Source organism: Artibeus jamaicensis, unplaced genomic scaffold, assembly GCF_021234435.1.
Source record: "Artibeus jamaicensis isolate MK-2021 breed Jamaican fruit bat unplaced genomic scaffold, CSHL_Jam_final contig_426, whole genome shotgun sequence".
NCBI classification, from domain to species: Eukaryota; Metazoa; Chordata; class Mammalia; order Chiroptera; family Phyllostomidae; genus Artibeus; species Artibeus jamaicensis.
In genome coordinates, this window is record NW_026521826.1 from 9,543,507 (window position 1) to 9,570,285 (window position 26,779).

At 38.3% G+C, this 26,779-nt stretch overlaps 1 protein-coding gene across 2 annotated transcripts in view; it reads right to left on the minus strand.

The window, feature by feature from the left end:
- Window positions 1-18,536, minus strand: part of USP6NL (USP6 N-terminal like) — a 188,198-nt gene extending 169,662 nt beyond the window's left edge. The window contains exon 1 of one of the 2 annotated variants that reach the window (XM_037143516.2): window positions 18,447-18,536. The gene's annotated coding sequence lies outside the window, so the exon portion shown is untranslated. Of the gene's footprint in view, window positions 1-18,189; window positions 18,267-18,446 lie in introns of those variants that run through there. The other variant, XM_053665807.1, reaches the window with a different exon arrangement.
- Window positions 18,537-26,779: the final 8,243 nt, after the last annotated feature.

The following is a 26,779-nucleotide window of genomic DNA, read 5'->3' on the forward strand; positions in this document are numbered from 1 at the left end:
AGTCTTTCTACCATATGGACCACAGGTGCCATCTTTCCTGGGTTAAGCACTCCCTCCACATGGCATTAGCCTGGGGAGCTACACTAGCTCCACACTGATGACTCCCTGAGACCCCACTCTGTGGCAAAGGTCCCCAGCTCGTAGGTGGTGACAGTTGGCTTTGGTGAACCCTGAGACTTTTGCTAAGAGACCTCAAACCCAGCACTGGTGCCAAGATTGAAACTATACTGACCTGGCGAACACCATATACACCTTCCTGGTGACCCTCTAAAAACCTGCTTCAGCCCTGGCTGATGTAGCTCAGTGGATTGAGCACGGGCCTGCGAACCAGAGTATCATGGTTCGATTCCCAGTCAGGGCACATGCCTGGGTTGCAGACTAGTTCCAGCAGGGGACGCACGAGAGGAAACCATACACTGATGTTTCTCTCTCTCTGTCTCCTTCCCTTCCCCTCTAAAGATAAATGAATAAAATCTTAAAAAAAAAAAAAAAAAAAAAAACCCTGCTTCATACAAACTCACTGCCAAGGCCCTTCCAGTAACTTAGTCTAATAGAGAGCCAATGGGAGGCCTTGGGCCTCTTGCAGACCTTTTGCAGGCCCAGTATTGATGGGTGCCAGCCTTAGTTTCCAGCTTGGCCCCTCCCACACGTATCCAGGCCCAGCAGAGGCTGGTAGCAGCTATGAATCACTTTGTTGCTCCTAACAGGTAGCCCAGGACTAGTCACAGGTATCATTGTCACTGATCTGCACCAGAGTCCCTCCCAAAAGGCCTCAGAATCAACAAAACCAGGGGCTAGCTTCAGACTACAACAGAATACCACATTAGCTAAACAAGTGGCACACCCAAAAGGAAGTCACAGGACACTGGGGCAAATTTCACTTTGTAGGGTCACCCTCCAAACAGCCCCTTGTACACTATGGTCATGGTCAGTCCTCACAGCCAGCCAGCCTGAAGGGCAACCCCACCCATAGGCATGCCAACAGCAATCAAGGCTCAACTACAATAGAAGGCCACATCTAACCCACACAGAAGCTATTCATGTGACACCCAGTTCAGGTAATCAAGGAGACTGAGCCAGTGGGCCCCACATGACACCTACCACACAAGGCCACCCAACCAAGATTGGGAGAAAAAGCAGATCTACCTAATAAACAGAAACAAACACAGAGAGGCAGCAAAACTGAGGAAATAAAGAAACAGTATTAAATAAAAGAACAGAGGTGGGGAGCACTGTGGGGGAGGGGGTGGGCTGGGATGGGAGTAAAAGACAGAAAACTGTACTTAGACAACAATTAATTTTCTTAAGACAAAAAAAAAAAAAAAGAAAAGAACAGAAAAAAATTCCAGAAAAAAACTAAATGAAATCTACCACATACAGAATTCAAAACAATGGTTACAAGGATGCTAAAGAACACAAAGGAAAAATAGATGGATTCAGTGATAACTTCAACAGACAGTAAGAATAAAAAAAATACAGAAACCACACAAAAGAACTAGCTGGAAATGAAGAAAACAATAATTACAGTGAATACATTGAAAAAAAAGTCAACAGCAGATTATAATGAGCAGAGGATCAAATCAATGACTTGGAAGACAAGGTAGTAAAAAACATCCAATGAGAACAGAAAAAAAATCCAAAAAAAGTGAGGACACATAAAGAGATCTCTAGAACAGCAAGCACACCATAGGGGTACCAGAAGAAGAGACAGCAAGGAATTGAGAGACTATTTGAATAAATAATGACTGAAGACTTTCTTAAACTGGGCAAGAAAGAAAAACACAGAGGTCCAGGAAGCACAGAGAGTCCCAAACAAGATGGACTCAAACAGGCCCACACCAAAGGTGAAAGACAAAGAGAATTTTAAAAGCAGCAAGAAAAGGACAGTTACATATAAGAGAGCACCTATAACACTATCAGCTGATTTCTCAACCGAGACTTTTCAGCCAGAAGACAGTGGCACAAAATATTCAGAGTTATGAAAAACTTGGACCTAGAACTAAGACTACTGTAACTCAGCAAGGCTGTCATTTAAAACTGAAGTAGAGGTAAAAAGCTTACCAGACAGGAAAAGCAAAAAGAGCTGATCACCTCCAAGCCAGTATTATAAATGTTAAAGGGAAAGGAGAAGAAGGGGGGGGGGAAGGAGGGGTAAGAGGGGAAAGAGGGGAAGGAGGAGGAGGAGGAGATGGAGGAGGAGGAGGGGAAGAAGAAGAAGGGGAGGAGAAGGAAAAAGGAAGAGAAAGGGAAAAAGAGGAAGAAGATAATGAAGGAACAAGAAGGAGGAGGAAGAAAAAGTAGTAAGAAGAAGAAGGGGAGAAGGAAAAAGGAGGAGAAAGGGAAAAAGAGGAAGAAGATAATGAAGGAAGAAGGAAGAAGGAGGAGGAAGAAAAAGTAGTAAGAAGAAGAAGGAGAAGCAGATGGGGAAGAAGAAGAAAAACATAAATTGAATAATAGCGTAAGAATAACTACATACCTGTCACTTTAAATGTAAGTGGATTAAATGCTCTAATTAAAAGACACAGGGTGGGTGAATGGATAAGAAAATAAGACCCATATATATGCTGTTTACAAGAGACCCACTTCAGATCAAAAGACGCACAGACTGAAGTAAAGGGATGGAAAAAAATATTTCATGCAAATGAAAACAAAAAAAAGCAGAGATAGCAATATTTATATCAGACAAAATAGACTTCAAAACAAAGGCAATAATGAGAGACAAAGAACAATACATAATGATAAAGGAAACAATCCAACGAGAAGCTATAACTTGGGTAAACATGTATGCATCAAACATAGGAGAACCTAAATATATAAAACAAACACTGACTGACATAGAGAGAGAGATTAATAGTAACACAGTCATAGTAGGAGACTTTAACACTCCATTGACATTAATGGATAGATATTCCAGGTAGAAAATCAACATGGAAACAGAGGCTGTAAATGACACATTAGACCAAATAGATATAATTGATATTTTCAGAATATTTCACCCCAAAACAGCAGAATATACATTCTTTTCAAGTAAACATGAAACATTTTCCAGAACAGAAAACATGTTAGGTCACAAATAAATTTCAATAGTAATACTCTGGTTTCTCTTGAGAACACATAAATCTTTCACCTTTTTAAAAAATTTCAATAAATATTAAGAAGACTGAAATCATATCAAGTATCTTCTCTGATCACCATGGTATAAAAACAAATCAATTACAAGAAAAATACTGAAAACACACTCAAACAATGGAGACTAAATAACATGTTACTAAACAAGAATGGGTTAATAATTAGATCAAGGAAGAAATCAGTAAGTACCTTGAAACAAATAAATATAAAAACAACCTCAAATCTATGGGACACAGCAAAAACAGTTCTAAGAAGGAAAACAATATAGGCCTACCTCAAGAAAACAAGCAAAATCTCAAATAAACAATCTAACTTTACATTTAAAGAACTAGAAATAAAACAACAAACAAAGCCCAAAATAAGTAGAAAAAAGGAAATAAAAAAGATCAGAGCAGAAATAAACAGTCTAAAGGAAATACAAAAGATCAATGAACACAACTCAACTCTAAGAAGACAAGCAACCCAATTAAAAAATGGGCAAAGGACTTGAACAGAAACTTCTCTAAGGGGGACATACAGAGGATCCAGAGACACATGAAAAGATGCTCAATATCACTAGCCATCAGAGAGATGCAAATTAAAACCACAATGAGATACCACTTCACACCTGTGAGAATGGCCATCGTAAACAAAACAACAAACAAGTGTTGGAGAGGTTGTAGAGAAAAGAGAGCCCTAGTGCACTGTTGGTGGGATTGCAGACTGGTACAACCACTATGGAAAACAGTATGATATTTTCTTAGAAAACTAAAAATGGATCTGCCTTTTGACCCAGCAATTCCACTGCTAGGATTATATCCTAATAACCCTGAAACACCAATCCAAAAAACCTATGCACCCCAATGTTCATAGCAGCACAATTTAAAATAGCCAAGTATTAGAAGCAACATAGGTGCCCATCAGTAAATAAATGGATCAAAAAACTATGGTACATTTACACAATGGAATTCTATGCAGCAGAAATAAAGAAGGAGCTTCTACCCTTTGTGATAGCATGGATGAAACTGGAAAGCATTATGTTGAGTGAAATAAGCCAGGTGGTGAAAGACAAATACCATATGATCTCACCTTTAACAGGAAGCTAAACAACAAAACAAACAAGCAAAATATAACCAAAGACACTGAAACAGAGAACAGGCTGACAATGACCAGAAGGAAGAGGGTACAGAATTTCAGGGGAAAAGGGGAAGGGTTTACAGGTACAAGTATAAAGGACACATGGACAAAAACTAAGGGGGGTGGAAATGGGAGGGAGGTGGGGAGAGCTGGGGGAGTGGGCTGGGAAGGGAGTAAAAGACAGAAAACTGTACTTGAACAACAATTAAAATTTTAAACAAATAAATAAAAAGGTCAATGAAACCCAAGAGCTAGTTCTTTGAAAAATAAACAAGTTTGATAAGACTTTAAGCAGACTCATCAAGAAAAAAAGACAGATGACCCAAATAAATAAAATCAGAAATGAAAGAGAAGTGACAACTAACCACAGAAACATAAAGGATTATAAGATAATACTATGAACAATGAAATGCCAACAAATTGGACAATCTGAAACAAATAGAAAAATTCCTAGATAATTGTCATACCAACCTTCCAAGACTGAATCAAGAAGAAACAGAAAAGGTGAACAAACCAACTACAACCAATGAAACCACAGCAGTAATCAAAACACTCCCAACAAACAAAAGTCCTGGACCAGATGGTGTCAAAGGTGAACTTTATCAAATATTCAAAGCATTAACTTCTCAAACAATTCTAGAAAGTCAAAAGAAGGGAGCTCATTTTATAAGGTCAGCATTATCCTGATTCCAAAACTTGACAAAGACATTACAACAAAGAAAATTATAATCTAATATATGTGATAAACCAGATCCAGCAATACATACACATTAAAAAGGTCGTACATCATCATCAAGTGGGAATTATTCCTGGATTCCAATGTTAGTTCAATATCCACAAATCAATTAACGTGATATACCACTTAAGCAAAATGAAGGATATAAATCATATCAATAGCTGCAAAAAAAGCATGGACATGTTCTCTTCATCCCAGAATTCATAGATACCTGCCTGGCATGTAACTGCACTCAACCCACAGTTTATGGCCGATCCAAGCCAATCCTGGCCAATCCCAGCCAAACCCAGTAGAGACTGCCAAACCTGTGAGCTGGAATTAAATGCCTGTCGTGGTACACCACTGAAATTTAGCAGTTGTTTGTTACATAGCAACAGAGGACTAATGCAAAAGATAAATATGTTAACTTTAAATGCAAATAAATTTGTGAGTTTTAATTATACTAAAGTATTTTATTCACTAAATATGTGACCATACACTATAAACATATACATACATACACACATATATAATGATGCTATTTATGTAAATTTCCAAAATATGTAAAACTAACAATATATAACTATAAAGAAAAGCAAGAGAATCCTAGGCAACAGAGCTGAGGCTGATGGTTTCCTGAGGACAGCAGTAAGGTGAAAGAGTAATGGGAAGCATAATCCCAGAGGTGCTAGTAATGTTCTATCCCTTAAGCTGAGGGAGGGGAGAGCATGGACATCACTGTAGTAAACCTTATGTAGCACATATTTCATATAGTTTCGTGTACATGTAATATTTTCTATTTCAATATGAAAAAGCAAATTTTTTCCCAAAAAATTCAGCAATGAAATAATCACAAGTAAAACTCACATATGTAAATGTCATAAAGAGTTAAATATACTTATAATTTTAAGCCATATTTAAGAGGAAGAAACAGTTGTAGTGACTCATTTACTCTCTAAAAGCTAAAGATAAATACAAGTGATAGCCAGTTCCACTACAAATTGCAAGACAGCTTTCTGTGAAAGAAGGCTGATTATTCATTATCCACATGTAGAACCAGCTGGCCTACCCAAAGAGTTGTACCATTTGTGATGTCTGATCTCAGCTGTCTGATCACTGAAGCTTCTAACCTCACCTTCTCAGTTGTGTAATCCAAGTTCATTTTCTAGTAAAAAAAAAAATCCTAGATCTTGTTTTGCTAAATTGCTATTTGTTGAATTGCCATCCTGAGATAAAGCTTAAGAAAATTCCCTTCATTGAAGCATTATTCGTAACAGCAAAAAAAATAAAACTATAAACATCTTAAATGTCCAATAATAAGGGACTGACTAAATGAATTGTTGTTAATTTACACATAATGGACTATCATGCATCATTTCAAAATGTCTCAAAGAAATTTAACAATGAATGAATGCTCTGCAATGTGCTTTTTGCAACTTTCTCATAATCAGCAAGATATAATCAGAAATGATGCCTCAACCAATTTAAATTTATTTTCCCAAATCTTATAAACCAATACTTAAATGATTAATGTTCAGTTTTTGAACTTAAAGACAGATAATATACAAATGCACTATTCATTCAATACATATTTACTGAGCAGATATTCCAAGTAAGGAAGTGTTCTAGGCTCTGAAGACACAACCATGAACAAAACAAAGACCCTGTCTCCATGGAACTTACATCACAGTAATTCTAGTACCTTCCTTTCTTAATTCAGTTTGCACAGTTTATTAATTCAAATATATATGCCAGGGCAGATCCCCAGGTAACAAATTCTCCTTCCAGGTAAAGAAATAACTTTAGTTAATATTAACGTCATTATTTATTGACATATAAGGTCTCACCACTGTACTTTCACAATTCTTGGGCTTTCTATAAAAACAATGTTTTTTCTGTAATTTATACACCTTGAAACACAATGCTAAATTCCCAGAGCTTTCGGTATTTTCCCAGCACAAATTTATCATTGCTAGAATGAAAGGAGGTCTGTTTATCCTATTTACTAAATCAACAAAGTACTTCCTGCTAATAAGATCAAAGAATGAGATGGGCAAAAGTGAGAAATTGTTTGGTTTCCTCAGTTTGTTTACACGTGTATGTTAATGAAGCATCAGATAAGTAAGAGATCTAATTACCCCATCTACAGGTGGAACTCAAGTTAGGTTTCCAGAAGAACTTATCAAATTCCAGCAGCTTTACACTGGTCAACAGGTCAACTTGTAAGTATTTAGGAAAACAAATGTCCTTACTTATCTCAGTTCCAGAAAGGCAGGGCCTTTCAAAAGTGACTTATAATTTGTTTATAGGTTACATTTGCCTAATTCTCTCGATATATCCTATCAGAACTTTGCATAATGCCTGAGCTGTACAGATAAAACCTAAAATGAAAGATACAGTATCTCTGATTTTCAGGAGCCTGGCGTCCTTTAAAAAGTCAGTTAAAAATTCCAAACTGCCAACTATTATACACATAATAATATGCCCTATAGCACATAGCATGAGACACATAAAGACAAGTAGACCTGATGCTAGGATCTATTGTCAAGAAATTTATCTCTAGTTGGATTCTAAACATAAGACTGTACCCATCCACCCATTCAGGAAATACTAAATCTGCAATACAATAATGCAAAAGTTTCTCATGGAGCTTGAGATACAACAATCAAGAGAAACCTGGTTCCAACCATCCTGTGCTAACAATTCAGGACAAAAGTACCAAGGAAAACCAGAGTGAAATGGGAGTTAAGAGCTTCAGCTCACGCAAAGGCCCTGTGGTCAATAAAAATAAGAAAACTTATGGCCAAAAATATACATATATATATAGTTGAAGAGAGATAAATTCATATAGGATGTAAATAAACTTGGAATTCAGCAGGTCAATGACAGACTATAGGCCTTGTAAAAAAATTATTCAATATATAAGTAGTCCTAGATACAAATAGTCCAGCTCTGCCATTAACCAGCTCTAGAAATTCAAATAAAGTCACATCATTTCTCTGACCCTCAGTTTATCTGTAAAATTAAAACTAAAGTTTCTAATCTGCCTACCACTCAAAATTGTCATGGATTATGTATGCATAAAAATGTTTTGCTAATCTAAAGTTTATATATTTGACATGTATTCATACTGATCCATTTTTTATCTTACTGTATAAAATAAAGGAGTTGAAACACAATGTTCAAGTCCTCCTTCTAGCATTGTAAGATTTATGACCTAAAAACTTATTTTAATTCACTGGATAACTAAGAAAGATTCTAACTTCCTTAGCATTATAAACAGGATCAATCCATCATAACCAGGTGTGAAATGAAATGAGCTACACTAAAATGTTAGTTGTGTTTTTAAAAAATAGGAAGAAAGCCAAAATGACTATTTACTATGAAATAATCAAAGGTAACCCTAAGTTTTAGGGGAGATTTTAATGACATTCTTTTGGCAATCATCAGTGACAGTAAATCACCAACTTTGGAGGAAAACATTTTGTAAGAGAAAAATATTTGCCAAGCTAGTCAGAAGAAGGAGCTTAGAATTCAAAGTGGTAATAAAAAGTTGGGTCAAAAACAAAGTGTAATATAAACTGATAAAGAGTGGGGCTCACTCTCCCCAAAAAGCAAGTCTTTAAAATTTTTTTCTCTTTAGTAATTAATGTAGATAGTCTGTTAATGGTTAAGTACTCATAGCAGTAATTTGAATACATATTCTAAAATGCTGTGTTAAAAATTAGTCTATTAGTGCCCTGACCAGTGAGTGAGATTCAGTTGGGTATAATATGTACGTCCCCAATCAGGATGTGTACGAGAGGCAGCTAATCAATGTTTCTGTCCCTCTCTTTCTCCCTCCATTTTCCTCTTTCTAAAAATAAATAAATAAAATATTTTTAAAAATTGGTCTATTACTTCACAATCTAATTGGGAAAGAAAGTAAAACACAAACACATGAAAAGTTACATAAAAGACAAGATAAGGTTCATGCACTTCCAACAAAGATCGACCAGGTATTATAAATTAACCTTTTGCTCAAAGACAATAAAAAGCTAGACAAAAAATATATATACATTAAGTATATTTTTAAATTAGTAAATATCACAGGGCATAAATTGGTACAACCACTTTCAAAAACTTTGATAAAAATAATTAAAGTTATATGTGAATATGTATTATGTATAGAGAATATGTATATATATTTTTCCACCTATTACCCAATAATTCCACTCCTAGGAATATATCCAAAAGAAGGGAGTATATATGTCCAACAAAATACATATATAAAAATGTTCACATCAGCTTTATTATAATAACCAAAAACTGGAAACAATCCAAATGTCTATTAAGAGTGGAATGAACAAATAAATTGATATAGTCACGCATTAGGCTACTGCTCTGGCAAGCTGTATTTTCCAATAATGGTCACTGCATTGTATCTGGCCTCACACACCCTCCCAGAATCTTGCGCCCCCCCAACAGGAGGCAGAATCCATTTCCTGTCTCTTCAAACCTGAGTAGGCTCATGACTGGTGTTGGCTCACATTCAGGTGTTGTCAGCAACCACCAGACATGTCAGCAAACCTTCAAACAATACTAGACTCAGCCTCAAGCAGCCCTACTTGAAACTAAATGAAGCAGAGATGAGTACTATCCAAACTGCAGATTTACAGGGAAAATAAATGAAATGTTTTTATCATTTAGGTCACTGAGGTGTGAGACAATTTTTTAGATGTCACAGTAACCAGAATGAGTTCAGGGCAATTAAAAAGAAACACTACTGCTACATGTAATAACACAGGTGACTCTCACTGATAAAACACAATTTGAATGAAAGAAGCCAGACACAAAATATGACATACTGTATGGTACTATTCTGATGAAAAACTAGAAAATGCAAGACTGGCCTACAGTGACAGAAAAATTGTGTAACTGTTAGCTAACACAGGAGAAGAAGGTGGTATTGACTGGGAAGAAGAGTAACAGAGCCTTGTGGAGTAACAAAAATGTCCTATATATCGAAGTGGATATGATTATACACTTAATTATATTTATAAAAATTCTTCCAGGTATATAAATTATTATATGTATAATATACCTTAATGTTAAAGGTGGGGCAGGAGGAGACAAAGAGCTAACAAGATAATGAGGAATTACTAGCTACAGTCCAAGAGGTAACAGGAATCCAGGATGGGGAATGGGGCATTTTACTCCTGGAATTGTTTGTCTAATCCAAAGAGGTACCTGAGAGGCTAAATTGCACTTAGGCAGACTTGGCTAAGAAGACAAAATATCAAAGTACAAGATCCACCAAGAAACCGACTCCTGCTTTCAAATAAGACCTCAAAAAAGCTGAATCCCAGATGACGGGATAGCCTAGAAATAAACTAAACCAGCCCCTTGTACAGACTCTCCAAAAAAAAAAAAAAATCTCAGTTTGGATAAAGGTGATCCTAAGAGCCTGGAAAAAGCAATAGAAAAATCCTTACCTAAATCTATAATTACTTTGAGAAATAATTTTTCAAATACAATAAATAATACACAATCAAAGATAAGCAAGCACATAAAGAGATGAGCCTCCTCAAGAAATAACAGACCAAAGGGGAAAAAAGCCCTGTAAGGACTCTGGAATAGAGTTACCATGCTTACTCTGTCCAAAGAGATTTGTGCATCGCTTAAAAATTTTGATACAATATTAGAACTGTTGAAGTGGCATAGCAGACTTTTAAAAAATCAAACTGAAATTTTAGAATGAGAAATTCAATAATCAAAATAAAAAACCCATAGAATACATGTAAGAGCAGAATAGACAGAGATGAGGATGAATTGTAAACTGGAAGGTAGTCTAGAAGAAAATATGCCCCCCAAACATGAAACAAAACAATGGAAAATATGGAAGACAGGTGAAATACATAGAGGATTCAGTGAGATCCAACAGTGTATATCATTGACATCCCAGAAGGATTAAGTTAGAGAATGGGGAAGAAGAAATATTTGAAGAGATGATGGTTGAGATCTATACAAAACTGATGAAATACATCGAGACACAGCATCAAAAGGTATGCACCCCAAGAGAGAAAAGAAGAGGAAAAAAGAAAGTCATCTGAAATCAAAAGATGAAAAGAAAGTCTTTAAAACAGCTGACAAAAAAAAAATTACAAACAAAAAAAGCAATAAACTGCCCTGGCTGGTGTGGCTCAATGGATTGAGCGTGGAACTGGGAACCAAAGAGCTGCTGATTCAGTTCCCAGTCAGGGCACATGCCTGAGTTTCGAGCCAGGTCCCCATTAGGGAGTATGTGAGAGGCAACCACACACTGATGTTTCTCTCCCTCTCTTTCTCCCTCCCTCCCTCCCTCCTTCTCTCTCTAAAAATGAATAAATAAAATCTTTTAAAAAAAGGTAGTAAACTACGGCTGGCTTCTCAATAGAAACAAAGCCAAATACTTGAGAATAATCTCTTCTCCAAAAACTAAGATATAAATATATGCATGTATATAGCTCCAATCTAGAATTCTATACCTAACAAAATGTATCTTTCAAGACTTTAGGTGAACTAAAAACATTATCAGACAAATAAAAAGTCTGAAAGTTTGTCAATACTAATACTTTAATATTGACAAAAATAAAGAAAGAAAATACTAAAGAGGACTTCTGGTCAAGATGGAGGCATAGGTAAACACGTCTCACTTCTGTGCACAACTCTAGCAAAAAATACAGCTACACTACAAAACAAATATCACCCAGAATTGTCAAAAAATTGAACTGTGTGGAAATCTAACAACAAAGGATTTAAAGAAGCCACATTCATCCACATAGGTAGGAGGGAAGGAGACCCACAGAGGCACTGAGAGGGGTGGAGACATGGAGTGACTCAGGTACAGAAACAGGAACAGGGTGGTCCCACATTCATGTGTGGTGGACTAAAAACAGGAGGGTTACTTGGGGAGCAAGTGATCCCAGCCCCAGTCCAGACCACCCAAGACCCAGCACCAGGAAGATAAGTCTCCATAACTTTTGGCTGCAAAAACCAGTGAGGGTTGGTGTGGAGGAAGAAACTGCATCCCCTTAAAGGTCCTGCATGGGACTTAGGACTCATGCAGACATTACCTCTCTGGGATTTAGCACCAGGGCAACAGCAGGAAGGGCACCAGTAGCCTATAGGGAGAAAGTGAAGTGCGAGTGGGGAGACGTCTTTCCTCCCTGGCAGTACTCCAGAGGCCAAGCAAACAGCATCGTCCCCTTTGCACACTCTCCCCCATACAGAGTCACAGTGTAGTGGCAGGGGTTGCTCCACCCTGGTGATTACCTAAGTTCCACCCCATACAACTTAACATGTGTGCTAAGACAGGGAGTCAAAGCAGCTCTACCTAATACACAGAAACAAATACAAGAAGGCTACTAAAAATAAGGAGACAATATGGTTCAAACGAAAGAAGAGAACTCCAGAAAAAGAACTAAATAAAATGGAGATAAGTAACCTATCAGAACAGAGTTCAAAACACTGTTTATCGGGATGCTCCAGAAACTCAACGGGTATTTCAACCCCATAAAAAAGACTCAGGCAGTAATGAAGGTTGCATTAAGTAAAATTAAAAAAAAATCTACAGAAAACCAGCAGTGGAAAGGATGAAGCTGAGAATGAAATCAATGATTTGGAACACAATGATGGAAAAAGCATTCAATCAGAACAGCAGGAAGAAAAAACAATTCAAAAAAACCAGGAGAGGCTTAGGAGCCTCTGGGACATCTTTAAACATACCAACATCCAAATCATAAGGATGCCAGAAGGAAAAGAGGAAGAGCAAGAAATTGAAAACTTATTTGAAAAAATAATGAAAGAAACCTTCCCCAATTTGGTGAAGGAAATAGACATACAAGTCCAAGAAGCACAAAGAGTCCCAAACAAGATGGACACAAAAGGGCCACACCAAGACACATCATAATTAAAATGCCAAAGGTTAAAGATAAAGAGACAATCTTAAAAACAGCAAAGGAAAAGCAGACAATTACCTGCAAAGGAGTTCCCATTAGACTGTCATCTGATTTCTCAAAAGAAACTTTGCAGGCTAGAAAGGATTGGCAAGAAATATTCAAAGTGATGAAGAGCAAGGACCTACAACCTAGATTACTCTATCCAGCAAAGCTATCATTTAGAATGGAAGGGCAGATAAAGTACTTCCCAGACAAGGTCAAATTAAAGGAGTTCATCATTACCAAGCCATTATTATATGAAATGCTAAAGGGACTTACCTAAGAAAAAGGAGCTCAAATGGACAAACATTAAAACAGCAATAAATTCACATCTATAACTGAATCCAAATGACAAACTAAGCAAACAAGCAGAACAGGAAAAGAACCATAGATGTGGAGATCACGTGGAGGGTTCTCAGTTGGGAAGGAGAAGGAGGAAAATGGGGGGAAAGGTTCAGGGAGTAAGAAGCACAAATTGGTGGGTAAGAAATAGACAGACAGATGTTAAGAACAGTACAGGTAATACAGAAGCCAAAGAACTTATTTGTACGGTCCATGGACAGAGGCATAAGGGGCAGGAGGATTGCTGAAGAGGCAAAAGGGAAGAAATTAGGACAATTATAATAGCACAATCAAAATACATTTTTTAAAAATACTAAGGGTATTCTTCAGGCAGAAACAAATTATTACAAATGAAAGGTCAGTAATGAAAGAAGGAATAAAAAAAGAAAATACAGTAAGTCTAATTGAATAGTAACAGCATAAAACAACAAAAGCATCTTTGTGGTTAAATATATACTTTTATATATGCACTTGAAAACATGGTAACAATGAATAGGTAATGAAAGAAAGTGGCTTCAATGTTTTTAAAGGTCTTGCATTACTTGAAAAACGGATGAAAGTTTCAAGTAATATTGCACTTTGACAAGTCAAGAATACATATTAGGATTTCTTAGGCAAACACTAAAGAAATAGTAAAAGAACAGAATCCCACGCTAATAAAAAAAAGAAAGAGAATAATTATATATTTTAAATCAACCCAAAACAAAGCTAGAAAAAGGAGGGCAAGTACATATAACTGGTGAGACAAGTAGATTTTTTTATTTTTTATTGTTGTTCAATTACATCTGTCCCCATTTTCCCCCATTACTCTCCTCTGCCCTACCCATCCCCCACAAATAAATTTTTAAATTTTTTAAACACTAATGTCAATAGTCATTATGCCACTTCATTAATTTTTATAAGAAGTACTGACAAAATACATAGAAATATCTAGCCCACACACATATACCTAACCTTTATAAATTTCAATCTCCTCATCCATTCAATTTTCTTCCATTGTGACTAACTTTTCAAAATCTTATTTCACCTTATCTTTTCTTATCTTACCACAGATAGGCTAATGAACATTAAAATGTACAAAAAACAAACAAAAAGAGACAGGAACAAAAACCCCAAACAGCTAACTGGCTTATAAATACTGCATTAATTCCATAATAAAATATTAATTTGCCTTTAGTGATCTATATAATATTACTAACTGAAATTCATACATTAAGAAACTTAAAATGATCTCCTTTCACTTATTTCATGAAAAATATTACTCTAGCATTTTTAATTCACTTGCTAATTCAGTGAAAGAAAAATTCCAGAATAAAATTATAACTTTTTCTACATGCATCAATGTCAGCAACACACAGGTGCAATGTGTACCTCTATCAGAGAATAATTAATGTCTCTAGAGTCAAAAACACTTAAGCAAAAGACATGAAAACTCCAGTCGCTCCCAATCTTCCTAGAAGCAAATGAAACTACCTGCCATTTACTAAACATTTTTTTAATTTTAGCTTAAATTGGTACTGCTATTTTGTGAGTAGATATTTTAAATAAGATAGTCTAAGCTCTTCTCGAGAAAAATGCCATCATGGTTAAATCAGAATATTATACTGATATCAGTATATGAGGGGACACCCCCCAAAACTGGAATTTATTTATAAAAAACTGTGTATTTATTCTTACATGTTTAAACTTCAGTCACCTTCAAAGTACTCTCCATTTGATATAATACATCTATCAAGACCTTTTCCCACTGCTCAAAACAGTTTTTGAACTCATTGATTTTGATGCCTTTTAGTGCTTCTGCCTTTTTTGGTTTCATCTCTTCCACATCAGCACAACGTTTTCCTTTGAGGACTGTTTTCACCCAGGGAAACAAAAAAAGTTTCTTGGGGCAAGACTGGGTGAATAGGCAGGGTGGGAGATAGGGCTCATGCTGTTTTGGGGGTTCAAAAACTGCTAAACACTCAATGCAGTGTGAGCAGGTAAGTTCATAAATCACTTATCATGAAATGAGTAAACACGGAAAAGTCTTCAAAAAAATTCACTGAAACCAAATGCAGCCTCTCACAACACCAGCTAGTACACTGATACAGATGGGTTCCTAGAACATTCACCTAGTGGGGGAAGCCAGCGCTATGAGGGACCTGCCCTCGAGAAGACAATTCCTGGTTTGGGGGGTCCCCCTTATATAATACCATACTGATATCGAATGATAGTTATCTCTGTAAAGCAATCAAAGACTCTTTAATATTCAATCCCAGTTTTACAGATATAGAAAGTAACAAGTAATGGTGCCAGAGTTATAACAGTAGACACCACAGTATGCAGAGTCATTTCCAGGTCTAGTAGAGCTGGAGTCACCTAGATTGACTGCCTTTCTTTACCGGCTATGGAACGAGATGATTATAGAGTATGGTGCCAAGAGCCTTCTCTATACAACTAACAGTGGTTGCTTCAGTGCCAGGTAGGGCACTAATAAACACATATTCTTATCTAACCTCCTCAACAGTCTCTTCAGGAACTGTGTACATACTCCTCTCTCATTCTCGAAGGGTCCCACCCAGCCACCTCCCCTTTTCACCTACCACCTCCTCCTTCAGGTTTACAAGTCACTTCCTCAGGAAAGCTTGCCCTACCACCTCCAAATCAAGTTAGGTTCTCTAGTTATAGGTTTCAGAGTTCCCTGCACTTTACTTTAAAAGAGTTATGCACCCTGTTGCTGAAAACAAGGTACCAAATGCAAGGTATTGGGGTACACAAAAGGCACTCAAAAAATACCTGTTGAATAAACAAACTTGAATTTATGATCCCTTTAACTTTACTACTATGAATAATAATAACAAGCTTTAAAATATAAGTTAGTTGCATGAAGTGATATAGCCTGGAAATGGCTCAGACCTGTTGAGAATCCAAGTGTTTGTGACTAATTCCCCTGCTCTACTCCCACATACTATAATGAAGTGTGCCAGAAGGCAGAATACTTTCAAATTAATATTATCTTTGTATTGACTTCCTCTGTAAAAATTGAGACACTTTTTAAAAGGAAAAGTTATGAATGTCTATACATGTAAGTAAATTACATCTAAGACTGCAGTATGCCTTCCAAAAATAGCACTAAACTAAAACGAGAATGGTTAAAGTGAATTTGCAAACATAAACCACAAAATGTAATCATGTGTCTCTGTCTACCTGAAGTTGCAATCCCCAAAGTTTTAGTACTGCTCTTTTGCAGCTTAAAACTGACATTTCTTTCCTAGTGCTCTGTAACCAATTTCTTAAAATTTGCCACTAACTTGAATTTATTGGCCTCTTTTTTACCCATTTTCACTGGCTACAAAATATAACAGTAACTTGGGATAGATGAGCACACTGTGGCAGACTGACCAGCACAACCTCTTCTCAGCACTGGAGGCCCAGCCCACTCCGGATCTGCATGCCAGGAAGTTGTCTTGGCTCCCAATAATGCTAAGGATGACCAGCCCATTAGCAGATGGTGCCAAAGCTGTCACTTCTACTTACTGGCTGTTCAACCAATGGCAGTTGTCCTTACTAGGAGCAACTTCATGTCAAAACACTGTTCAAACTGGTAATGGGATATTCTTACCAAAAACAAGCACAAGAGTCACTGACAGTTAAGCTAAAAACAGTAAATAGGTAGCAACACCAAGACTTCACGTTTGGTACATGATGCTTCTTTGAATGCCTTTGTGACAACTCCATTCTTTAAATACATAATCAGCAAAGGAATTTCTGTTAATTCAGTATACCTGTACTTGAAGTCAAAACTATGGTTTTCCTTTAAAAGTTAATTTCTACTTTTATTAGTATAATTTTATGACATTTTCAATTGCCTATGTAGAATACAACACAGGATTAATATCCATTTTAAGTAATAAATTAGACTATGTCTGCAAACTTATTATAAAAGAACAGCAAACTCAGAAATATTTTTTCTTAATTTTAGGGTCTGAGGAGTGAGAAGTAAAAGCAAATAGACCACTGTTCATATGATGCTGGCTAATTTTAATTCTTATTAAGGTGACTTCAGGAAAAAAAACAATAAACCAATCTGATTTCCCTCTAACAAAACTTCCCAGAGATTCAAAATATGAGGGGCTTGACTAAGGTGATCTTTAAAGTTCTGCCGAAATTTTCTGAGCTACAAAATATTAAACACCTCTCCCGAAGACTTAGTTTTCTTTATAAATGGGTTATAAGGTTGAAATCACTTTGTCCCAGCAAGTGAAATATTCAAGATCGTGTCCCCACTTTTCCTTTCCATGTGTGTCATATTATTTCCAATGCCTGGGTATTGCCAATTCGAAAATCTTTCCCAGCCCCATAAAGGTCTCATTTGACTCCTGCTAAAGTCTACTGACTCCAAAGCATCTGTGGATCAAAATGGGAAGGGAGGCAGGGAGAGTTCAACCTTCAATTTACAAAAATGTCCACCAGTGGATTCATAGGCTCCTCACATTTTCTGAAATTAAAATACCTGCGAGTAACCATTCTCACGCAATGGATGCGCCACACAGTCACAAGGCTGTTAGCTCCAAACTATCCTTCAAACTTTGCAAAGACGCACAGATTCCCAGGCTCTCCGAATCCCTCATTCACCGCATCCTCCTCTCGCCTAGTCGAAACAAAGTTCCTCAGCATGAAGCACTAATTTAAAAGCACGAAGTTTCCCTCCGTCTTGCCCACTTGGACTCTGAAAGACGCATGTGAAACTTGCAGGGAGACACGTCTCCCGCGGGGCCGAAACTTGCCCTGGGGCGAAGGAGCAGCGGTCTCCCCTCCCCCGGGATCCGTCGGACCCGGCCCCTTTCGGGAGCCCCCTTCCATGGCCAGGAGGTCGCCCCGCGCAGTCCCCCGCAGACCCGCCCTGCACGCCCCCTGCGCCCTAGCGCTCCCCACCCGGCGCCCGCCAACCTGCCAATCACACGCTCAGAACCCCACAATCAAGGTTCCAGAGGGACGACAAGGACGGCCCCCCACACAATTCCGAAGCCTGCCCCCCCGCGAGCGCTGAGGGAGCACCCGCAGCTCCGTCAACTTCCCCCGGGTCCGGGAATGGCGGCGTCCAGCTCCCCGGGACCAAGTCGGAGTCCCTGCCCCGGAGGAGACCGACCGGGGAGACGCCGCGGGCGACCGGCTACTGGCAGTGGGAGAGGAAGAAATTAAGTTACCTCCGGACGGTCCCAGCGGCGGCAACGAAGGGGGCAAAGCGGGGAGTCCCAGTGGCCGAGCAGGTCTCTGCGCGGCTGCAGCTACCGCAGTGCCCTCCGCCCCATTGTTTCCCTTCCAAGAGGATCCCGGCGAAGCCGAGCCCGGGAACCAGGAAGTTCCCCGGCGCGACACCTCCTGCCGCCGCTATGGAAACGGCCCCCGCCTCCAAGGCGGCTAGCCCGGGACCCCGCCTCCGCGCCGCCAGCCCCGCCCGCCTCACGGGCCGCCGCCAACCGCCAGCACAGTGGCCGTGGCCGCCGCCATCTTGGCGCGGCCCAGGCGCCCCTTCCCCGCGGCACGCTGCTCCTCGTGCCCGCCGCCCGCGGGGGCGCGCGCCCTGGTTCACCGCATCCTCCTCTAGAAGCCGAGACGCTGAGACTCTGACCCCTGGACGCTGAGGGAGAGAGAGAAGGGGCCTGGGACGCAGTGGAGACTTTGGAAGCAGAGCAGGAACACGACAGACAAGCTGATGTCCAATGGACAGGTCAAGGGATGGCTGGGACCAGGTGTGAGGTCGACAGAGTAGTAACCAAGAGCCTGGTCGTTGCAGCCAGATTGCTTCGGGTTTCATTTCTGCCTCGACGACCTAGCACCTGTCACACCTTCGACAGTCTAATTTTCTCTGTGCCTCAGTTTCTTCACCTTGAAGTGGCACAATGGTACCTGGCTCTTAGGGCGAGTACTTGAACCAAGCAAATGCTTGGTCGGTAGTAAGTGTACAAGATAATCATTCGTTTAATAAAAACAACAATGCTTTTGACAAAATTCATAGTTCTGTCATCTTTCAGGAACTTTAAGTGTTCAAATCAGCACTACTTTAAATAGGCTACTGTGTAAGATCCCATTACTACTTAAAAGTTCTCAAATGTTCATCTTTTGTCCCATCTTTCTCTAGGTCAGCGTTTTAATTTCATGGAAATTGTCAAGAGTTTTAATCTCCAGAGTCTTCCATTAAGAGGTGCCATAAAAAGATGAATGATGTAAACTTTCCAACACTGTATTTAGCTGACAATTAAATGATTTATTCAATAGAAGTTAGAAAAGTTAGGGTGTGCAAATAACTAAAAGGCTTCCTGTCCTTGATTCCAGGAACTAGAATTACTAAAGCTGGCAACTCTTCATGGTTGTCATTATCTGGCTTTTCCAGCTGGTGAAAACTGACACTAAGAAACTGGGTCCTGTGTGCAACATCGGAGAGGAGGGTCACATATTAAAGATGCAAACTTTAAGAACTGTGTTGTAAGATTAGATCTTAGTCTCTAAGGCTCCTTCTGGCTCACAAATATGATCTCTTCATACACTTTTAAGAAAATATAAATTTATACTTCCCTTTGGGTCTTTAACTCATTTAAACCAGATTTGTGAAGACTAGTGTTTATTTTTTATGATGCTGATCCAAAAAATGGCATAAATTGTTTGATATATGAATTGGGGTAAAAACAACTCAGGGGTTGGGAGGACACAGGAAACTTTTTTCAACATCCAAACACATTTCCAAAAGTTATGGAACTCTCTGATTAGCTGTCACCCAGACTGGGATATCCTGAACTTCTGAAAGGCAGACACCTCTGACTCACTCAGTTTTGTAGTCCCACTGGACCCACAGATTTCTTTGCACATAGTAGGCCTTCAATAAATGGTTATTAAAATGCCATGTTTTGCCCTGATCAGTGAGACTCAGTTGTTGTGTCATCGTGTAAAATGTAAGGTCACCAGTTCAATTCCCAGTCAGAGCACATGCCTGGATTATGGGTGGGTTCCATCCCAGTCAGGCACACAGGAGTGGCAACTGGGTTGTCCATATGAGAGGCAACTGATCAATGTTTCTCACATTGATGTTTCTCTCCCTCTCCCTGATGATGTATCTCCCTCTCTTCCCATCTCTCTAAAAATAAATAAAATCTTTAAATAAAGAGATAAATAAATTGCCATGTTTTGGGTCAGCTTTCATCATTTAAGGAGACCTTGGGAACCACAGAGACATGCAAGAGATGTTACTCAAGGGACATCATTGCAAACACCATAAACAAAAACCCCAAGTCTCTAGTTAATGAGTTCATGGGAATTTGGATGAACAACCCTGGATTTGGCAAAATGAAGTAGAAATTTCAGATATGTTTTCTCATAAATTATATGGGTAATTTTTAAAAACTTTATTTTGACCTTCATTATAAGCATCATTGATTCAATTTTATACTTCAATAATAGCACTCTGATGTTATAATATTAAAGTTCAGAAATCCCCACATTTTTCCCCAAGTCAAAGTATCATCAGTGAGTCATGTCACCTCAATATAAAACTTGATTTGTTCTTAGGTATAACTTCTGGGGCTTGCTTTAATTTTTATTATTAAGCATCTTAGAGGTATTGTTAAAGTATACACACAGATTTTTATCTTTCTTGTTTGCTAAGATATCTCCAGGGTAGTACTTGACATGTAGTGGGCATGTGGTTTCATTTATCTATGGCATTTAACACATTTCAAATACATATGAATGATTTTAAAGGAAATAAAAGATAAATTCATTTTTCCTCTAAATTAGAATGAGCAAATTTTTTCTTAAAGGAGAAAGATAGTAAACATGAGAACAGTCATAAAAAATATAGAAAAGAATGAGTGTGGATATATTCCACTAAATATTTACCTCTAGAAATAGGTGGTTTTGACCCACAGGGCCATTGTTACCAACGCCTAAATAATTATATTTAATTATATTCACTCCAACATGAAGTGCCAGATATTAAAATACCCTTTAACTGAAGAAAGGGTAAAAGCTTGATATCAATAAAGCACCAAAAGTGAAAAAATATATGGAGTAACAGTTTGTGTTAGCAAGTAAAATATTTCAGCTCTGGCTGATGTGGTTCAGCGGACTGAGTGCCGGCCTGTGAACCAAAGGGTCAATGGTTTGATTTCCAGTCAGGGCACATGCCTGGGTTGCAGGCCAGGTCCCCAGTTGGGGACCTGCAAGAGGCAACCACGCATCAATGTTTTTCTCCTTTTCTTTCTCCTTTACCCTCTGTCTAAAAATAAAATAAATAAAAATCTTTTAAAAAATATTTCACAAATACCAAAGGTTTAAAACTATAACTAATGGAATATGATAGATGGATATTTGCATTTCACTTTTGCAGAAGTTATATGTTATGCTAATGAAAATAACTTAAAATGTTTCCCAAAATGAAAGTATATGTTTGAATCCCCCACAGGATGCCATAATAACTAAGGCAAAAGGTACAATTTGTGGTGAGAACATAAAAACAGAGGACATAGAGAAAAAAATTCTCCAAAGCAAACCTTTCATCCTTCACTCTCATCTTCAGAATATGGATGAAATTGTAGGTCCTTAGACTCTCCTGTAAACTGAGACTTTGAAATATGAACCCATGGCTATCTGATCCATTTCATTTTTTTAAAAGAGGTAAGCAGATACTTTCCAAAGGGAGGGATTTTTATTTAAATAAAGCTGTGGAAAGTCTTGCAGGATACATTTTCAACCTCACAAGCAGCAGAACTTTCTGAAATTCCATAAGGAACCAATGTTCCTCCACCAGTTGGGGAAGTCAGCTCCACTGACCCTACCATAGTTGCTCTTCATGTTGAAAAAAAAAAATTTTTTTTAAGACAGTCAATAACTGTGTGTTCAGTCTAAGTGAAAAAGCAATGAACAACCAACAGCCATGTCCACACTCTTCACATTAAAAAGTTATCTTTTGGTTAAAAAGAGAAGTTATTGATTGCAGAGCAAGGAAGACAAGTCCATGGAAAGACTTCAAACCCCATAAAATTGTATACAAGATGTTATGTATGCAGTTTGTTATTTATAACTATCTGATGTTCTCTTGTTTAATGTGTTGATGTATTTTTTCATGTTTTTTATGATGTATTGTTTTGTTTTTTCTGTTTCCTTATCTTAAGAATATGCATGCCATGAGATTGGGAAATTATCTGTCTTTTTCCATAATCTCTCCCTTAGTCCAGATTGGTATCTGATACTGAGTCAGCTCTCTATGAGTAATTGTACAGGAAATGAAGGAAGGGAAGGAGAAAGAAAGATAGGGAGGAAAGAATTCAGGAAGAAACAAAGGTATACAAATATCCATTTAGGGAGGAAATTTTCTAACTTTTCTCATATACTAAAAAGTGTCTGTGACTCAAAAAAAAAAAAAAGCAGGAATAACTAGTTTTCAGCTACGAAGGCTGCCTCTCATTATCTCCTCTGCTTTTTTGCTCACAAGCCACCCTGCTCCTAATTACATACTGAAACGGTTATCATGGTTTCCCAAAAACCTATAATGATGCCTATCACTTGAAAAATGTCTCCTTATGTTTTTATTGCTTTCAAGAATTTCTTCTGCCTGCTCAACTTACAGTTGCCATATTTCACCTCTCCATTTGGCCACTTAGATGTCATGCCATTTATTATAATTTGTTTGTCTCATTAAGCAAAGGTGTATTAAAAAGTGTTCTAACGTACTGAAAAAATTGAATTATAATTTCAAGGCATTTTAGCTTTTGTTGTAAGGTAATAAAACTTTTGCATCTGTGCAGGTAATTTTTAAATTAACTTTTAAACTCTTGTGCACATATCTACATAAGTTGTATGGCAGCTAGATGCCCTACAAAGATGCCCTCCCCTCTGCCAGTGAACCAAGCTTCCAATATTTATATCCTTTTTTTATTACCCTTCTTGAATCTAGGTTGGCCATGACTTACTTTTGACTGAAAGATAGGGTGGAAATGATGTTAAATGATTTCTAAGTCTAGATCATAAGAAGTCTTACACCTTCCAGATGGGTCTCTGGAACACTAATCCTTCAGAACTCGGTCACCATGCTGACAGGAGCCCAAGCCACACAGAGAGGCCACATATATTTGCTCTGAATGAACCTTTGCTGAGCCCCTGGCAACAGCCAGCATCAACTGCTAGCCATGTGAATGAGCTATTTTGGGTGTCCAGCACAGTCAAGCCTTCAGATGCCTTGAGCCTCAACTGTGTGACCCCATGGGAAACCCTAAATAAAGATGAATCAGGTGAGCCCAGTAAACCCATGGAATCATGAGAACATAAGAAATTGTTTGCCTTGCTGGTGTAGCTCAGTGGATTGAGCTTGGGCTGCGAACCAAAAGGTTGCCGGTTCGAAAAGGTTGCCGCAACAATGCCTGGGTTGCAGGCCAGGTCCTCAGTGGGGGCCACATGAGAGTCTACCACACATTGATGTTTCCCTCCCTCTCATTCTCCCTCCCTTCCACTTTCTCTAAAAATAAATAAGTAAAATCTTAAAAAAAAAAAAGAAAAGAAAAGAAGTTGTCGTTTTAAGCCGCTGACTTTGGGGTGGGTTTTTGTTCTGTTTTTGGTGGTAGTTTGTTACCCAAATGCAGATAACTGGAATAAATTGATTAAAAATAAATGCTAAAGCTATAGTTAGCTATATTTTTGCTAAAGCCTTAAAAAGTAAATATCAACATAAATGCTGTATAAGAACAAGGTGTATATAAATGTCTGATTACTATGTTGTTCACCTGAAACTAATACCATATTGTATGGCAACTGTAATTGAAAAAAAATAAGCCCCCAAAAGGCTCCCCACCCAACAAAAAAATAACAAGGTATACTTTAAGAGATTCTGAAGTATTGTTTTTCACAACTAACTTGCTGATTTTGTCTGGTTCTGTCCTATGAGGCGGGGTGATAACGCTGGTCATTGTGAAACAACATCATGACCTTAACCTTTTGGCGTTCGCAAAGTAAACATACTTGCAATTACATTGGACTTAAATAGATTAGAAAAAAGTCCTTGCCCATGTGCTTTAGCTAAAAAAAAAAAAAAAAAAAGAAGAGGTGTGGTCATGAGTAGACAGATTAAAGATTTTCTCTTTGCTTATACTTCATGTTAATTGCAGGTCCATAATTCCTAATCTGCATTTTGAAATCCACCAAGGTCTGATAACCAAAAGTTTTTTTCCCCAAAGTTTGGCATCTACCACACTTAGTAGCAATTGAACTTTCCTTTGGCTATTTGTGGTCTTTACCTTACTTAATATGAACACTCATCCCGTTACAGAACTATTAGTGTGTTTGATTACAAGGTCTGGTCCCAGGTCCCTTTTATACTGCCCCACAACTAACGTGCAGCATATGTGCTACGTCCCCCTTCTAAAAATTGAAACTTCTAAATTCCAAAACACTTCTGGTTTCAGACCTGAAGCAGACCCTATTGGAGACCTGAAGTAAACATATCTGTGCAAGCGAAAGGGCAGTATGATGTGGAGTCATTGAACACTCTCTGGATTCAAACAGCCTGAGCTCAAATTCCCACTCTGCTGCTTGCCATCTCTGAGACTTAGGTCAGTAAGTAACCCTGTGCCTCAGTTTCTTCCTCTGCAAAATGAGAATAGTAATAGAAACTCCTCATAGGGTTCTTAAGAGAACTAAACACAATTATGCATGTAAAAATCCTAGCCCAATTACTAGTAGTTGGTAGACACTCAATAAATGTTAACTCCTATTGTATTATTATTAAATGTAGGCATTTAATGAATTCAACAAAACTAATATCTCAATTACAGTTTAGTGACGAAAAAAGGAACTACTCAGATGTTAGCAGCAATATTTAATATACAGAATCGGATGCGTACAAAGTCTGTGGAAGGAGTGGATGGGTGAAGGTTGAGAAGGTACCACCACTGACTCTCAGGTGACACCCCATCAGCTATGGACATCAGGAAGCTGCTGCACAAAGAATCAGAAACTGCAGGAAATGACAGGAAATCACCACCAACGTCACAGCTGCTCTGCAGCTTAGAAACTGGTTATTGTCAGGGCACTCTTTGGAATCCAGTTTTACTGCAAAAAAATTTATCTGTCAAACCCTGGTGTCAACTGCCACCTCTGGAGGAAGAATTACATGCTCCTTGTGCTATCCAAACACCATGAGGACATCTCACTGGCAGAACCTACACCTTATCATAGCTGTGTGGAAATGCAACCTTTGTGACACAAACAATATGCATCACAAGTCATTTCATAATATAATTTCCATTTGCAAGACATCATAAAAGCTCTGTGAGGTAGAGAGGAACATAGAGGGGCTTAGTGGTGTGAAATTTAGAGTATGTACTAAATCTCAATTTTATTAAATGTAACCAATTCAAACTAAATTAAAACTGAATATGAAACAAGTCCCCAAAATACAAAGGTAGTAGTCTACAAAGATTTTATGTTTTCATTTTAAATCAATACAGACACCAAATCTAACCACATGGTTCATCAGTAAGCTAAACTCATACAATGCAGAGACCAAGAGTGAAATATCAGTCTAGAATAGTGTCAACGGTTGGGCCAAAACAAGTAGTCCACAACTGAGAAGTCATGCTGGCTATCGGGGGCAGCACTTAAAGGGAGAGTGGGCAGTGAGTCCTTCTGTGGCTATGTGTGACCAGTGGCCTCTAGTTTTTACACAATATCCTGTCCATTTTCATTTGTCCTCCCTTAAAATTGAGAACAGTCTTCCTGAAAATGCTATCCTGTGTGAAATCAGGTTTGCTTACATTGGGGGTAGGATATTCACAGAGAAAGTTCCTGTAACTGTGGTGGTGACATGGTCATCATGGCAGAGAACCCCAAGGGAAAAGTGAAATGCTTGTGTTTGTTCCTGCTGCCTGTCACATCTCCAAACCCTTAACACTTTCCCCTCTGATACTTTCCAAGCCAAGAATTTAGGTGTTCTGTGAATTGATTTATAAGCCGGAATAACTGCCTTACAGTCTCTACAAGAAACTCTGAGACTTAAATGTATCAGGCTGAAATAGGTTAGAACAGGAATCTAGGCAGTACCCTAGTCAAGATGCCAGTCCAAAGAGAGGATGGGGTCCTGAGCGACTAAGATATAGGCCAAGTGAGTAACAGAAATGAATGGATAGTATAATGTGTCAGGCTAGTGCACACTCATCTGACCCATCTCTTAATGTAGTACACTGCACATCACATTTCCAGTCTCTTTGCAGTTAAGGTGTGCTCATGAAACTGAATTCTGCACATAGTGGACAAAAGTGACCTGCACTACCTCCTGCCCTGGCCCATAGAAACCTCCCACAAGCAATTCTCTCTGCCCTTTTTCCTTGCCAGAGCAACTCTGGAAGCCAAGCGTGGAAGATGGCATGGATGGAATGATCTTGGGTCCACGCACGTCTGCTGGAGAACATGACTGCCCAGCAGATAGAATATTCAACCCCATAAATTAAATTGGGAACTAAGTAGCTAGCATTTTTTAATTATTGTACTCTCTACA